General features: G+C 39.6%; 1 non-coding gene across 1 annotated transcript; it reads left to right on the top strand.

The window, feature by feature from the left end:
* Positions 1–8238: 8238 nt before the first annotated feature.
* LOC130971148 (small nucleolar RNA R71) lies at positions 8239–8346 on the top strand. Its single transcript, XR_009082383.1, has one exon. It is a non-coding gene; the product is annotated as a small nucleolar RNA R71 (small nucleolar RNA).
* The last annotated feature ends 6131 nt before the right edge of the window (positions 8347–14477 follow it).

Here is a 14477-nt window from a genome sequence, read left to right on the forward strand (position 1 = left end):
GAAGCCTTGCATGTTTGAAAGTGAGAAAGCATTATGTTACAGGGATTCAGAAGACAAAACATCTCCAAAACCCCAACATATTCTCCATTACTGTGTAACAATTACTTATTTTATGCACTTTCACTTTTTACAATTAAAACTAGAGAACCCTATTAGTATCCTGACTAAGAATAACAAGATAACCATAGCTTGCTTCAAGCCAACAATCTCCGTGGGATTCGATCCTTACTCACATAAGGTATTACTTGGACGACCCAGTGCACTTGCTGGTTAGTTTTGCGAAATTACATAGTGTGAGTGTAATTTTCGTGCACCATGCACTTATAGCATTTTCACTAAGTTTTGATCTTGTTTCCTTTTAATTGCATTAATTCCCTTTTTGATCATTTTTTAGTTCTTCTATTTCTTAGTTCTTTTAATCTTTCATTCTTTGATTGTAAAATCCCCTTTTTCCTCACAACCAAGAGTGCGACATCTTAATTTGCATTGTCCGAGGGAGATGACTGATAAACCCATATTTTATGATATATTTTGTGCTTAGTTTGAGTGATTTATTCAATCCTTCACCCATTTATTCATATTAATTGCATGGTTTTACTTTTCCTTCCTTATTATGTGATGTATGTGAAAAACATGTTTCCTATACTTTAAAATATTTTAATTACCTTTATTTCCATTCGATGCCATGATTAGTGTGTTGAGTAGTTTCAGATCTTCTAAGGCAGAAATGACTTACAGGATGGAAAAGGAAACATACAAAAATGGAAGAAAAGCGTAAAACGGAGTTTTGGAGAAACTGGCATCCACACAATCGCTTGGATGACGCGACCGCGTGCTAAGAGCGAAGAAGCAGCGACGCGGCTGCATGACTGACGCGACCGCACGCCTAAAGAAGAACACCTATGACGCGACCGCATGACTGACGTGACCGCGCGAGAAAGAAAACTCCAATCGACGCGACCGCGTGACCCACGTGGACGCGTGACAGAGGCCACGCACCAGAAATTGTAGAAAACGCTCATAGCGGATTCTGAAGCCCTTTTTGGCCCAAATCCAAGTCCAGAAGACATAGACCAGAGGTTATGAACTGTGAGAATGCATCCATTCAGGGAGTCTCCGAATTTTTTAGTCACTTTCGATGATTTAGGTTTAGTTGGAGAGAGGTTCTCTCCTCTCTCTTTAGGATTAGGATTTAGGACTTCTCTTAGTTTTAGGAGTGACTCTCGATCCCAGGTTCAATATTCTTTTACTTTATATTTATCTATCATTTTCAGATACTTGAATGCTTATATTAGTTATGTTGCCTATTTGGCTTATGCCACACTCATGATGATTTTCTTATTTAATGATATTTGAGGTATTTCAGTTTAATATTGCTTTCTTTTGTTTATGCTATTGATTATTCCCAATCTGAAGACATTTTTTTATTCCAGCAGATTTAAATTCTTTTCCTTTTGGTCTTGGTTAAGAAATCAGTAACTTAGGAGTTATCTTAGCTCAACATAATTGATAACTGTTATCTTTGCTAATTGAACCGAACTTCAATAATCCCAACCTTTTCTTAGGAAATAAATAGGATTCGAAGGTCAACTAATTAGTCCCTTGACTTTCCTTTGCTTTAGCAAAGGTTAACTAAGTGGAATTAAGATTCAACTTTCATTATTATTGATAAGAATAACTAAGTCTGAACTTCCAATTTCTTATACCTTGCCAAAGGGTTTGCTTTACAGTATTTATTTATTTTAATTGCCATATTCATTCCTTATTTCCAAACCCCCAATTTTTCCTTTTTCATAACCAATAATAAGAACATACCTCCCTGCAATTCCTTGAGAAGATGACCCGAGGTTTAAATACTTCAGTTATCAATTTATTTAGGGGTTTGTTACTTGTGACAACCAAAACGTTTGTACGAAGGGATTTCTGTTGGTTTAGAAACTATACTTACAATGCTGGTGCACGAAATTGTGATCTCTACTTTTTATCAACTCAAACAATCCCCGGTAATGGCTCCAAAAACTTGGTGCTCAATACCATGGTCTAAACATAATTTCACAACTTCGCACAACTAACCAGCAAGTGCACTGGGTCATCCAAGTAATAAACCTTACGCGAGTAAGGGTCGATCCCATGGAGATTGTTGGTATGAAGCAAGCTATGGTCATCTTGTAAATCTCAGTCAGGCAGATTCAAATGGTTATGGATGATATATGAATAAAATATAAAGATAAAGATAGAGATACTTATGTAATTCATTGGTGGGAATTTCAGACAAGCGAATGGAGGTGCTTTGTCCCTTCCGTCTCTCTGCTTTCCTACTGTCTTCATCCAATCCTTCTTACTCCTTTCCATGGCAAGCTGTATGTTGGGCATCACCGTTGTCAGTGGCTACAATCCCGTCCTCTCAGTGAAAATGTTCAACGCACCCTGTCACGGCACGGCTAATCATCTGTCGGTTCTCAATCAGGTTGGAATAGAATCCATTGATTCTTTTGCGTCTGTCACTAACGCCCAGCCTTCAGGAGTTTGAAGCTCGTCACAGTCATTCAATCATTGAATCCTACTCAGAATACCACAGACAAGGTTTAGACCTTCCGGATTCTCTTGAATGCCGCCATCAATTCTAGCTTATACCACGAAGATTCCGATTAAGGAATCCAAGAGATAAACATTCAAGCCTTGTTTGCTTGTAGAACGGGAGTGGTTGTCAGGCACGCGTTCATAAGTGAGAATGATGACGAGCGTCACATAATCATCACATTCATCAAGTTCTTGAGTGCGAATGAATATCTTGGAACAAGAACAAGCTGAATTGAATAGAAGAACAATAGTAATTGCATTAATACTCGAGGTACAGCAGAGCTCCACACCTTAATCTATGATGTGTAGAAACTCCACCGTTGAAAATACATAAGAACAAAAGTGATCATTAGCTTCGGCCCCAGAGAGGGAACCAGAAGAACCAAGATGATCCTAAGATCGAAAATGATCAAAAGATATAAAATACAATAGTAAAAGGTCCTATTTGTAGAGAACTAGTAGCCTAGGGTTTACAGAAATCAGTAAATGACATAAAAATCCACTTCCGGGCCCACTTGGTGTGTGCTTGGGCTAAGCATTGAAGCATTTTCGTGTAGAGACTTTTATTGGAGTTAAACGCCAGCTTTTATGCCAGTTTGGGCGTTTAACTCCCATTCTTGTGCCAGTTTCGGCGTTTAACACCGGGCAGTTTTGAGCTGATTTTGAACGCCGGTTTGGGCCATCAAATCTTGGGCAAAGTATGGACTATTATACATTGCTGGAAAGCCCAGGATGTCCACTTTCCAACGCCGTTGAGAGCGCGCCAATTGGGCTTCTGTAGCTCCAGAAAATCCACTTCGAGTGCAGGGAGGTCAGAATCCAACAACATCTGCAGTCCTTTTCAGTCTCTGAATCAGATTTTTGCTCAGGTCCCTCAATTTCAGCCAGAAAATACCTGCAATCATAGAAAAACATACAAACTCATAGTAAAGTCCAGAAAAGTGAATTTTAACTAAAAACTAATAAAAATATAACAAAAACTAACTAAAATATACTAAAAACATACTAAAAATAATGCCAAAAAGCGTATAAATTATCCGCTCATCACAACACCAAACTTAAATTGTTGCTTGTCCCCAAGCAACTGAAAATCAAATAAGATAAAGAGAAGAGAATATGCAATGAATTCCAAAAACATCTATGAAGATCAGTATTAATTAGATGAGCGGGGCTTTTAGCTTTTTGCCTCTGAACAGTTTTGGCATCTCACTCTATCCTTTGAAATTCAGAATGATTGGCTTCTATAGGAACTCAGAATCTAGATAGTGTTATTGATTCTCCTAGTTAAGTATGATGATTCTTAAACACAGCTACTTTATGAGTCTTGGCCGTGGCCCAAAGCACTCTGTCTTCCAGTATTACCACTGGATACATACATGCCACAGACACATAATTGGGTTAACTTTTTCAGATTGTGACTCAGCTTTGCTAGAGTCCCCAATTAGAGGTGTCCAAGGTTCTTAAGCACACTCTTTATGCCTTGGATCACAACTTTATTTCTTTCTTTTTCTCTTTTTCCCATTTTTTTTCGTTTTTTTTCTCCTTTTTTGTATTCACTGCTTTTTCTTGCTTCAAGAATCATTTTTATAATTTTTCAGATCCTCAGTAACATGTCTCCTTTTTCATCATTCTTTCAAGAGCCAACCATTCATGAACAACAAATTCAAAAGACATATGCACTGTTTAAGCATACATTCAGAAAACAAAAGTATTGCCACCACATCAAAATAATTAATCTGTTATAAAATTCAAAATTCATGCAATTCTTCTCTTTTTCAATTAAGAACATTTTTCATTCAAGAAAGGTGATGGATTCATAGGACATTCATAACTTTAAGGCATAGACACTAAGACACTAATGATCATGTAATAAGACACAAATATGGATAAACATAAGCATAAAATTCGAAAAACAAGAAAATAAAGAACAAGGAAATTAAAGAACGGGTCCACCTTAGTGATGGCGGCTTGTTCTTCCTCTAGAAGATCTTATGGAGTGCTTGAGCTCCTCAATGTCTCTTCCTTGTCTTTGTTGCTCCTCTCTCATGATTCTTTGATCTTCTCTAATTTCATGGAGGAGGATGGAATGTTCTTGGTGCTCCACCCTTAGTTGTCCCATGTTGGAACTTAATTCTCCTAGGGAGGTGTTGATTTGCTCCCAATAGTTTTGTGGAGGAAAGTGCATCCCTTGAGGTATCTCAGGGATTTCATGTTGAGTGGAATCTCTTGTTTGCTCCATCCTTTTCTTAGTGATGGGCTTGTCCTCATCAATGGGGATGTCTCCCTCTATGTCAACTCCAACTGAATAACAGAGGTGACAAATGAGATGAGGAAAGGCTAACCTTGCCAAGGTAGAGGACTTGTCCGCCACCTTATAAAGTTCTTGGGCTATAACCTCATGAACTTCTACTTCTTCTCCAATCATGATGCTATGAATCATGATGGCCCGGTCTATAGTAACTTCGGACCGGTTGCTAGTGGGAATGATTGAGCGTTGGATAAACTCCAACCATCCCCTAGCCACGGGTTTGAAGTCATGCCTTCTCAGTTGAACCGGCTTTCCTCTTGAATCTCTCTTCCATTGGGCGCCCTCTTCACAAATGTCTATGAGGACTTGGTCCAACCTTTGATCAAAGTTGACCCTTCTAGTGTAAGGGTGTTCATCTCCTTGCATCATGGGCAAGTTGAATGCCAACCTTACATTTTCCGGACTAAAATCTAAGCATTTCCCCCGAACCATTGTAAGCCAATTCTTTGGGTCTGGGTTCACACTTTGATCATGGTTCTTGGTGATCCATGCATTGGCATAGAACTCTTGAACCATTAAGATTCTGACTTGTTGAATAGGGTTGGTAAGAACTTCCTAACCTCTTCTTCGGATCTCATGTCGGATCTCCGGATATTCACCCTTTTTGAGTTTGAAAGGGACCTCAGGGATCACCTTCTTCAAGGCCACAACTTCATAGAAGTGGTCTTGATGCACCCTTGAGATGAATCTCTCCATCTCCCATGACTCGGAGGTGACAGTTTTTGCCTTCCCTTTCCTCTTTCTAGAGGTTACTCCGGCCTTGGATGCCATAAATGGTTATGGAAAAACAAAAAGCAATGCTTTTACCACACCAAACTTAAAAGGTTTGCTCGTCCTTAAGCAAAAGAAGAAAGAAGAGAGTAGAAGAAGAAGAAATAGAGGAGATGGAGATGGCTTTGTGGTTCGGCCAAAGGGGGAGAAGTAGTGTTTAGGTTGTGTGAAAATGAAGGAGTGAAGATGGGTTTATATAGGGGTGGAGAGAGGGGTAGGGTTCGGCTCTGGGAGGGTGGGATTGGGAGGGAAAGTGGTTTGAATTTGAATGGTGAGGTAGGTGGGGTTTTATGAAGGATGGATGTGAGTGGTGAAGAGAAAGATGGGACTTGATAGGTGAAGGGTTTTTGGGGAAGAGTGGTTAAGGTGATTGGTGAATGGGTGAAGAAGAAGAGAGAGGGTGGTGGGGTAGGTAGGGATCCTGTAGGGTCCACAGATCCTGAGGTGTCAAGGAAAAGTCATCCCTGCACCAAGTGGCGAGCAAAAATGCTCTCTATGCCAATTCTGGCGTTAAACGCCGGGCTGGTGCCCATTTCTGGCGTTTAACGCCAGCTTCTTGCCCTTTTCTGGCGTTTAACGCCAGTCTGGTGCCCCTTTCTGGCGTTAAATGCCCAGAATGGTGCCAGACTGGGCGTTAAACGCCCATTTGCTGCCCTTACTGGCGTTTAAACGCCAGCAAGGTCTTCCTCCAGGGTGTGCTATTTTTCTTTCTGTTTTTCATTCTGTTTTTGCTTTTTCAATTGATTTTGTGACTCTCCATGATCATCAACCTACAGAAAACATAAAATAACAAAGGAAAATAGATTGAATATAACATTGGGTTGCCTCCCAACAAGCGCTTCTTTAATGTTAGTAGCTTGACAGAGGGCTCTCATGGAGCCTCACAAATACTCAGAGAAATGTTGGAACCTCCCAACACCAAACTTAGAGTTTGAATGTGGGGGTTCAACCCCAAACTTAGAATTTGGTTGTGGCCTCCCAACACCAAACTTAGAGTTTGACTGTGGGGGCTCTGTTTGACTCTGTTTTGAGAGAAGCTCTTCATGCTTCCTCTCCATGGTGACAGAGGGATATCCTTGAGCCTTAAATACAAAGGATTCTTCATTCACTTGAATGATCAATTCTCCTCTGTCCACATCAATCACAGCCTTTGCTGTGGCTAGGAAGGGTCTGCCAAGGATGATGGATTCATCCATGCACTTTCCAGTCTCTAGGACTATGAAATCAGCAGGGATGTAATGGTCTTCAATCATTACCAGAACATCTTCTACAAGTTCATAAGCTTGTTTTCTTGAATTGTCTGCCATCTCTAGTGAGATTCTTACAGCTTGCACCTCAAAGATCCCTAGCTTCTCCATTACAGAGAGAGGCATGAGGTTTATACTTGACCCTAAGTCACACAGAGCCTTCTTAAAGGTCATGGTGCCTATGGTACAAGGTATTGAAAACTTCCCAGGATCTTGTCTCTTTTGAGGTAATCTCTGCCTAGACAAGTCATCCAGTTCTTTGGTGAGCGAAGGAGGTTCGTTCTCCCATGTCTCATTACCAAATAACTTTTCATTTAGCTTCATGATTGCTCCAAGGTATTTAGCAACTTGCTCTTCAGTGACATACTCATCCTCTTCAGAGGAAGAATACTCATCAGAGCTCATGAATGGCAGAAGTAAATCTAATGGAATCTCTATGGTCTCAGTGTGAGCCTCAGATTCCCATGGTTCCTCATTAGGGAACTCATTGGAGGCCAGTGGGCGTCCATTGAGGTCTTCCTCAGTGGCGTTCACTGCCTCTTCCTCCTCTCCTAGTTCGGCCATGTAGGTCATGTTAATGGCCTTGCATTCTCCTTTTGGATTCTCTTCTGTATTGCTTGGGAGAGTACTAGGAGGAAGTTCAGTAACTTTCTTACTCAGCTGTCCCACTTGTGCCTCCAAATTCCTAATGGAGGACCTTGTTTCAGTCATGAAACTTTGAGTGATTTTGATTAGATCAGAGACCATGGTTGCTAAGTCAGAATGGCTCTGCTTAGAATTCTCTATCTATTGCTGAGGAGATGATGGAAAAGGCTTGCCATTGCTAAACCTGTTTCTTCCACCATTATTGTTGTTGAAACCTTGTTGAGGTCTCTGTTGATCCTTCCATGAGAAATTTGGATGATTTCTCCATGAAGAATTATAGGTGTTTCCATAGGGTTCTCCTATGTAATTCACCTCTTCCATTGAAGGGTTCTCAGGATCATAAGCTTCTTCTTCAGATGAAGTATCCTTAGTACTGCCTGGTGCAGCTTGCATTCCAAACAGACTTTGAGAAATCAAATTGACTTGCTGAGTCAATATTTTGTTCTGAGCCAGAATGGCATTCAGAGCATCAATCTCAAGAACTCCTTTCTTCTGATTTGTCCCATTGTTCACAGGATTCCTTTCAGAAGTGTACATGAATTGGTTATTTGCAACCATTTCAATTAGTTCTTGAGCTTCTGTAGGCGTCTTCTTCAGATGAAGAGATCCTCCAGCAGAGCTATCCAAAGGCATCTTGGATAGTTCAGACAGACCATCATAGAAAATACCTATGATGCTCCATTCAGAAAGCATATCAGAGGGACACTTTCTGATTAATTATTTGTATCTTTCCCAAGCTTCATAGAGGGATTCTTCTTCCTTCTGTCTAAAGGTTTGGACTTCCACTCTAAGCTTACTCAATTTTTGAGATGGAAAGAACTTTGCCAAGAAGGCATTGACTAGCTTTTCCCAAGAGTTCAGGCTTTCTTTAGGTTGTGAGTCCAACCATATCCTAGCTCTGTCTCTCATAGCAAAAGGGAATAGCATAATCTGTAGACCTCAGAGTCAACCCCATTAGTCTTTACAGTGTCACAGATTTGCAAGAATTCAGCTAAAAACTGATGAGGATCTTCCAATGGAAGTCCATGGAACTTGCAATTCTGTTGTATTCGAGAAACTAATTGAGGGTTAAGCTCAAAGTTGTTTGCTCCAATAGCAGGGATAGAGATGCTTCTCCCATAGAAGTCGGGAGTAGGTGCAGTAAAGTCACCCAGCACCTTCCTTGCATTGTTGGCATTGTTGTTGTTTTCGGCTGCCATGGGTTCTTCTTCTTTGAAGATTTCTGTTAGGTCCTCTACAGAGATTTGTGCCTTAGCTTCTCTTAGCTTTCGCTTCAAGGTCCTTTCAGGTTCAGGGTCAGCCTCAACAAGAATGCTTTTGTCTTTGCTCCTGCTCATATGAAAGAGAAGAGAACAAGAAAATATGGAATCCTCTATGTCACAGTATAGAGATTCCTTGAGGTGTTAGAGGAAAAGAAAAATAGAAGGAAGGAGTAGAGAATTCGAACTTATCAAGAAAGATGGAGTTCGAATTGTGCATTAAGGAGGAGTGTTAGTCCATAAATAGAAGGATATGAGAAGAGGGGAAGAAATTTTCGAAAACAAAGTAAAAGATTTTAAAAATATTTTGAAAAATAGTAATTGATTTTCGAAAGCTAAGATTGGAAAAAAAATCAAGTGATTTTTGAAAAAGATTTTGAAATTAGAAATAAAAAAGATATGATTGAAAAGATATGATTTGAAAAACAATTTAAAAAAATTTGATTTTAAAAATTAATGACTTGGCTAACAAGAAAAGATATGATTCAAACATTAAACCTTTCTCAACAGAAAAGGCAACATACTTGAAATGTTGAATCAAATCATTAATTGATAGCAAGTATTTTTGAAAATGGAAAGAAATTGATTTTGAAAAAGATTTGATTGAAAAGATATGATTTGAAAAAGATTTGATTTTGAAAAATTTTGAAAACCTGAAAAAAATTTGAATTAAAAACAGAATCTTCCCTCTTGTGCCATCCTGGCGTTAAACGCCCAGAATGGTGCACATTCTGGCGTTTAACGCCCAAAGCTCTACCCTTTTGGGCGTTAAACGCCCAGCCAGGCACCCTGGCTGGCGTTTAAATGCCAGTTTGCCTTCCTCACTGGGCGTTTTGAACGCCTAGCTTTTTCTGTGTAATTCCTCTGCTGTATGTTCTGGATCTTCAATTCTCTGTATTATTGACTTGAAAAGACAAAAATTAGAAATATTTTTGGATTTTTAATAATGAGGAATAATCAAAATGTAACTAAAATCAAATAACAATGCATGCAAGACACCAAACTTAGCAGTTTGTATACTACTGACACTAACAAAATGAGAATGCATATAACAAAACACTCAAGTCAAGAGAATTTAAAGATCAGAGTAATGAAATCATCAAGAACATCTTGAAGATCACTTAAGACACATGAATGAATGCAAGAAGAACAGAAACATGCAATTGACACCAAACTTAACATGAGACACTAGACTCAACAAGAAATATAAAATATTTTTGGTTTTTTATGATTTTGTAATTTTTTTGTTTTTTTCGAAAATTAAGTGAAAAAAGAAAATAAAGATATCAAAATTCTTAATGAGAATTCCAGGAATCATGCAATGTTAGTCTAAAGCTTTAGTCTAAAGAAATTAGACATGGCTAGCCAAGCTTCAGCAGGACATTACATTCAAGAGCTAAATTGATGAGAATCAATCAGCTTTGGTGATGAAAAGAACATCACCTTGAAATACTAGAATTCATTCTTAAGAACTCTGAAAAATACCTAATCTAAGCAACAAGAAGAACCGTCAGTTGTCCAAACTCAACAATCCCCGGCAACGGCGCCAAAAACTTGGTGTTGTTGCCGGATCAAAACTTGGCACTGTTATTGCAGGGAACAAATACGAAACTGTAGTTAGGACATTTAATTCCCAGACAACGGCTCCAAAAACTTGGTGCACAAAATTGTGATCTCTACTTTTTATCAACTCAAACAATCCCCGGTAATGGCTCCAAAAACTTGGTGCTCAATACCATGGTCTAAACATAATTTCACAACTTCGCACAACTAACCAGCAAGTGCACTGGGTCGTCCAAGTAATAAACCTTACGCGAGTAAGGGTCGATCCCACGGAGATTGTTGGTATGAAGCAAGCTATGGTCATCTTGTAAATCTCAGTCAGGCAGATTCAAATGGTTATGGATGATATATGAATAAAACATAAAGATAAAGATAGAGATACTTATGTAATTCATTGGTGGGAATTTTAGACAAGCGAATGAAGGTGCTTTGTCCCTTCCGTCTCTCTGCTTTCCTACTGTCTTCATCCAATCCTTCTTACTCCTTTCCATGGCAAGCTATATGTTGGGCATCACCGTTGTCAGTGGCTACAATCCCGTCCTCTCAGTGAAAATGTTCAACGCACCCTGTCACGGCACGGCTAATCATCTGTCGGTTCTTAATCAGGTTGGAATAGAATCCATTGATTCTTTTGCGTCTGTCACTAACGCCCAGCCTTCAGGAGTTTGAAGCTCGTCACAGTCATTCAATCATTGAATCCTACTTAGAATACCACAGACAAGGTTTAGACCTTCCGGATTCTCTTGAATGCCGCCATCAATTCTAGCTTATACCACGAAGATTCCGATTAAGGAATCCAAGAGATATACATTCAAGCCTTGTTTGCTTGTAGAACGGGAGTGGTTGTCAGGCACGCGTTCATAAGTGAGAATGATAAGGAGCATCACATAATCATCACATTCATCAAGTTCTTGAGTGCGAATGAATATCTTGGAATAAGAACAAGCTGAATTGAATAGAAGAACAATAGTAATTGCATTAATACTCGAGGTACAGCAGAGCTTCACACCTTAATCTATGGTGTGTAGAAACTCCACCGTTGAAAATACATAAGAACAAAAGTGATCATTGGCTTTGGCCCCAAAGAGGGAACCAGAAGAACCAAGATGATCCTAAGATCGAAAATGATCAAAAGATATAAAATACAATAGTAAAAGGTCCTATTTGTAGAGAACTAGTAGCCTAGGGTTTACAAAAATGAGTAAATGACATAAAAATCCACTTCCGGGCCCACTTGGTGTGTGCTTGGGCTGAGCATTGAAGCATTTTTGTGTAGAGACTTTTCTTGGAGTTAAACGCCATCTTTTATGCCAGTTTGGGCGTTTAACTCCCATTCTTGTGCCAGTTCCAGCGTTTAACGCCGGGCAGTTTTGAGCTGATTTGGAACGCCGGTTTGGGCCATCAAATCTTGGGCAAAGTATGGACTATTATACATTGCTGGAAAGCCAGGATGTCTACTTTCCAATGCCATTGAGAGCGCGCCAATTGGGTATCTGTAGCTCCAGAAACTCCACTTCGAGTGCAGGGAGGTCAGAATCCAACAGCATCTGTAGTCCTTTTCAGTCTCTGAATCAGATTTTTGCTCAGGCCCCTCAATTTCAGCCAGAAAATACCTGAAATCACAGAAAAACACACAAACTCATAGTAAAGTCCAGAAAAGTGAATTTTAACTAAAAACTAATAAAAATATAATAAAAACTAACTAAAATATACTAAAAACATACTAAAAACAATGCCAAAAAGCGTATAAATTATCCGCTCATCAAACGCGACTTTATAAAATTCTTTACTAGCAAAAATCCTAATGTCAATGACCCGGGACTTCAATCACCCGGTTAATATTTGTTTTGGATTGTGACATCTTTGAATTAAACTTTGATTGAGAATTAATTGTTGGTTTAGACTATGCTATCAATGAAGTGATTCGTTTATTGAGAAATTCTAGATCAACATTAATTCTCACACCAAGTTTTTGGCGCCGTTGTCGGGGACAGTGCAAATAGTGTTGTATTTTTTGTTGTTGTGAATATGTTAATATTGTAAATAGCTTACTTTTTTTGGTTATTTGGTTGTTTATGTTAACATTTAAGTGCTTTTTTTTCTTATTTATTGATGTCTTTTGCTTTCATTTTCTACTTTCTCAATGAGTCATCACCCTTGTTGCTTGGAGCTTGGTTGTGATTATATTGTAGGGTATGATGACTTTAAATTGGGATTGCATCATGGAGTGGGAGAATCAATTGAGGGAGGAACCGTATGTGTATGAGCAACACTCATGACAACTACCTTCCGCATGCTACAACGAGCCAAACCCTCCCCAATGTGCATACCAAACCCAAAGGTATGAACGGTACCCCCTACACAACCTCGAACCACCAAACCTTCAAGCACCACACCATCCACCTCTATGGAATCAAAATGTTTATACACCTTGCCACCAACCATATGAACCATCACCTCCTTATACACCACCTCAATACCCTCACCCACAAAATATACCTTCCAACTATACAACCTTTCTCCCAACCATTGAACCTTCTTTTTCACCTAAATGTGAAGTTCTCCAACCCTTGCCCCAAGAACAACAAGATCTTCAAACTTTTATCCAAAAGCAATGAGAATTCCGAAGGAAGCAAGGGGAGTTCATTGCTACCGTAGCCGAAGTGGTGAACCGCTTGGCTTTACTATGCTCAAGTAATCAAGACATTCCCCTTGAAGAATGTGGAGGAGCAACCAAGGAGTATAGTGAGGAGGAGAACATGGAGTGTCAAATAGAAGGAGTGGGATTAAAGCTTGAGTCACAAGAGGAGGAAGGTAAAACAATTGAACCAAAAGAGGTGTTCATACCCTGGGTCAAGCTGTCCGACCCGGGATGTTCTACAGACAAAGCGACCGACCTCTTCAGGTCAGGACAACCCGACCTTTTTTCAAAGAGCTCGGCCAAGTCACAGAAAAGCCCAAACAAAGGGCCCAAATAGAGGAACACGTCCCAAATCCTGAGGCGGCCCAAGCCTACAGAGAGAAGGGCGGTTCCCTTAAAGATAAGACGACCTCACTTAAAGATAAGATAAGATAAGATAAGATAACTAACTTATCTTATCCATAGAAGGCCACATCTCACCATTATAAATACACTGGAGTACCCAGGTATAACTCATACTCTAATTCTACTCAATGCCTGCTTAATACCCTTGCTAACTTAAGCATCGGAGTCCCTTGCAGGTACCCCCCACTCTCCGGGGACGAAGGATCAGCACCACTACCAAGTCCAACAAGTCGGACACATCAGCTCCGGCCACCGTACACCTACCGGACACGTCGGTTCTGACCAACACAGACGATCTCATCCAAGATCGGCCTACAGTTTCAGTTAACCCTCGGAACAAGAGGTAAATGGAGAATTGAGGAATTTTGATCAAGAAGTAGATTCCATCATTAATGTTTTTTTTCCACCTTGGTCGATCCCCTTAATGATCTTGAGGAACTTTTCCCTTTTGAGTTTGAGAGAGATATGGAAGTAGACCTCCCATAATCTCCTAAGTTTGGATTGAAGGATAGTAGGAAAAACTTAGAGGAGATTGGTGAGGAAGAGCTAGAAAAGGGTAGTGAGGAAGAGGTAGTCACCCAAGAAGTGAAAGCTTTTATGCAAGAATCCAATAGAATGACTCCAATCCAAGGGCAAATTGAGTGGGTAACAATATCCTCAATGAGCTTCATCGGCCCACATCAATTTGCTATCTTGGAAATGGATCATCAACTTAAGGTCCTTCTTGGAGCGATGAATGTTAAAGACATGGGTGTTGGTTGCCAAAGGAGTTCTGTAACACCCTAATTAGCCTAAGCTTTACCTCGCATCGTAAAGAAAATGTTAACTAGAGATTACGACATTTCTAAGCTCATACATAATATATATATATATATATATATAGAGAGAGAGAGAGAGAAGGGATAATATAATCTAGAAGCCCGATGAAAGATATAGCTCAAAAGAGAATTTAAAAGCGCAAAGCGTACTAACGAAGCTACTAACTTAAGGTACAAGAAACAGATGTAATATAAAAAGGATAATAGTATAATAGTGTATATCATAAGGAACTAGCCTTG

The sequence above is a fragment of the Arachis stenosperma genome, chromosome 3 (genome assembly GCF_014773155.1).
Source record: "Arachis stenosperma cultivar V10309 chromosome 3, arast.V10309.gnm1.PFL2, whole genome shotgun sequence".
NCBI lineage: Eukaryota > Viridiplantae > Streptophyta > Magnoliopsida > Fabales > Fabaceae > Arachis > Arachis stenosperma.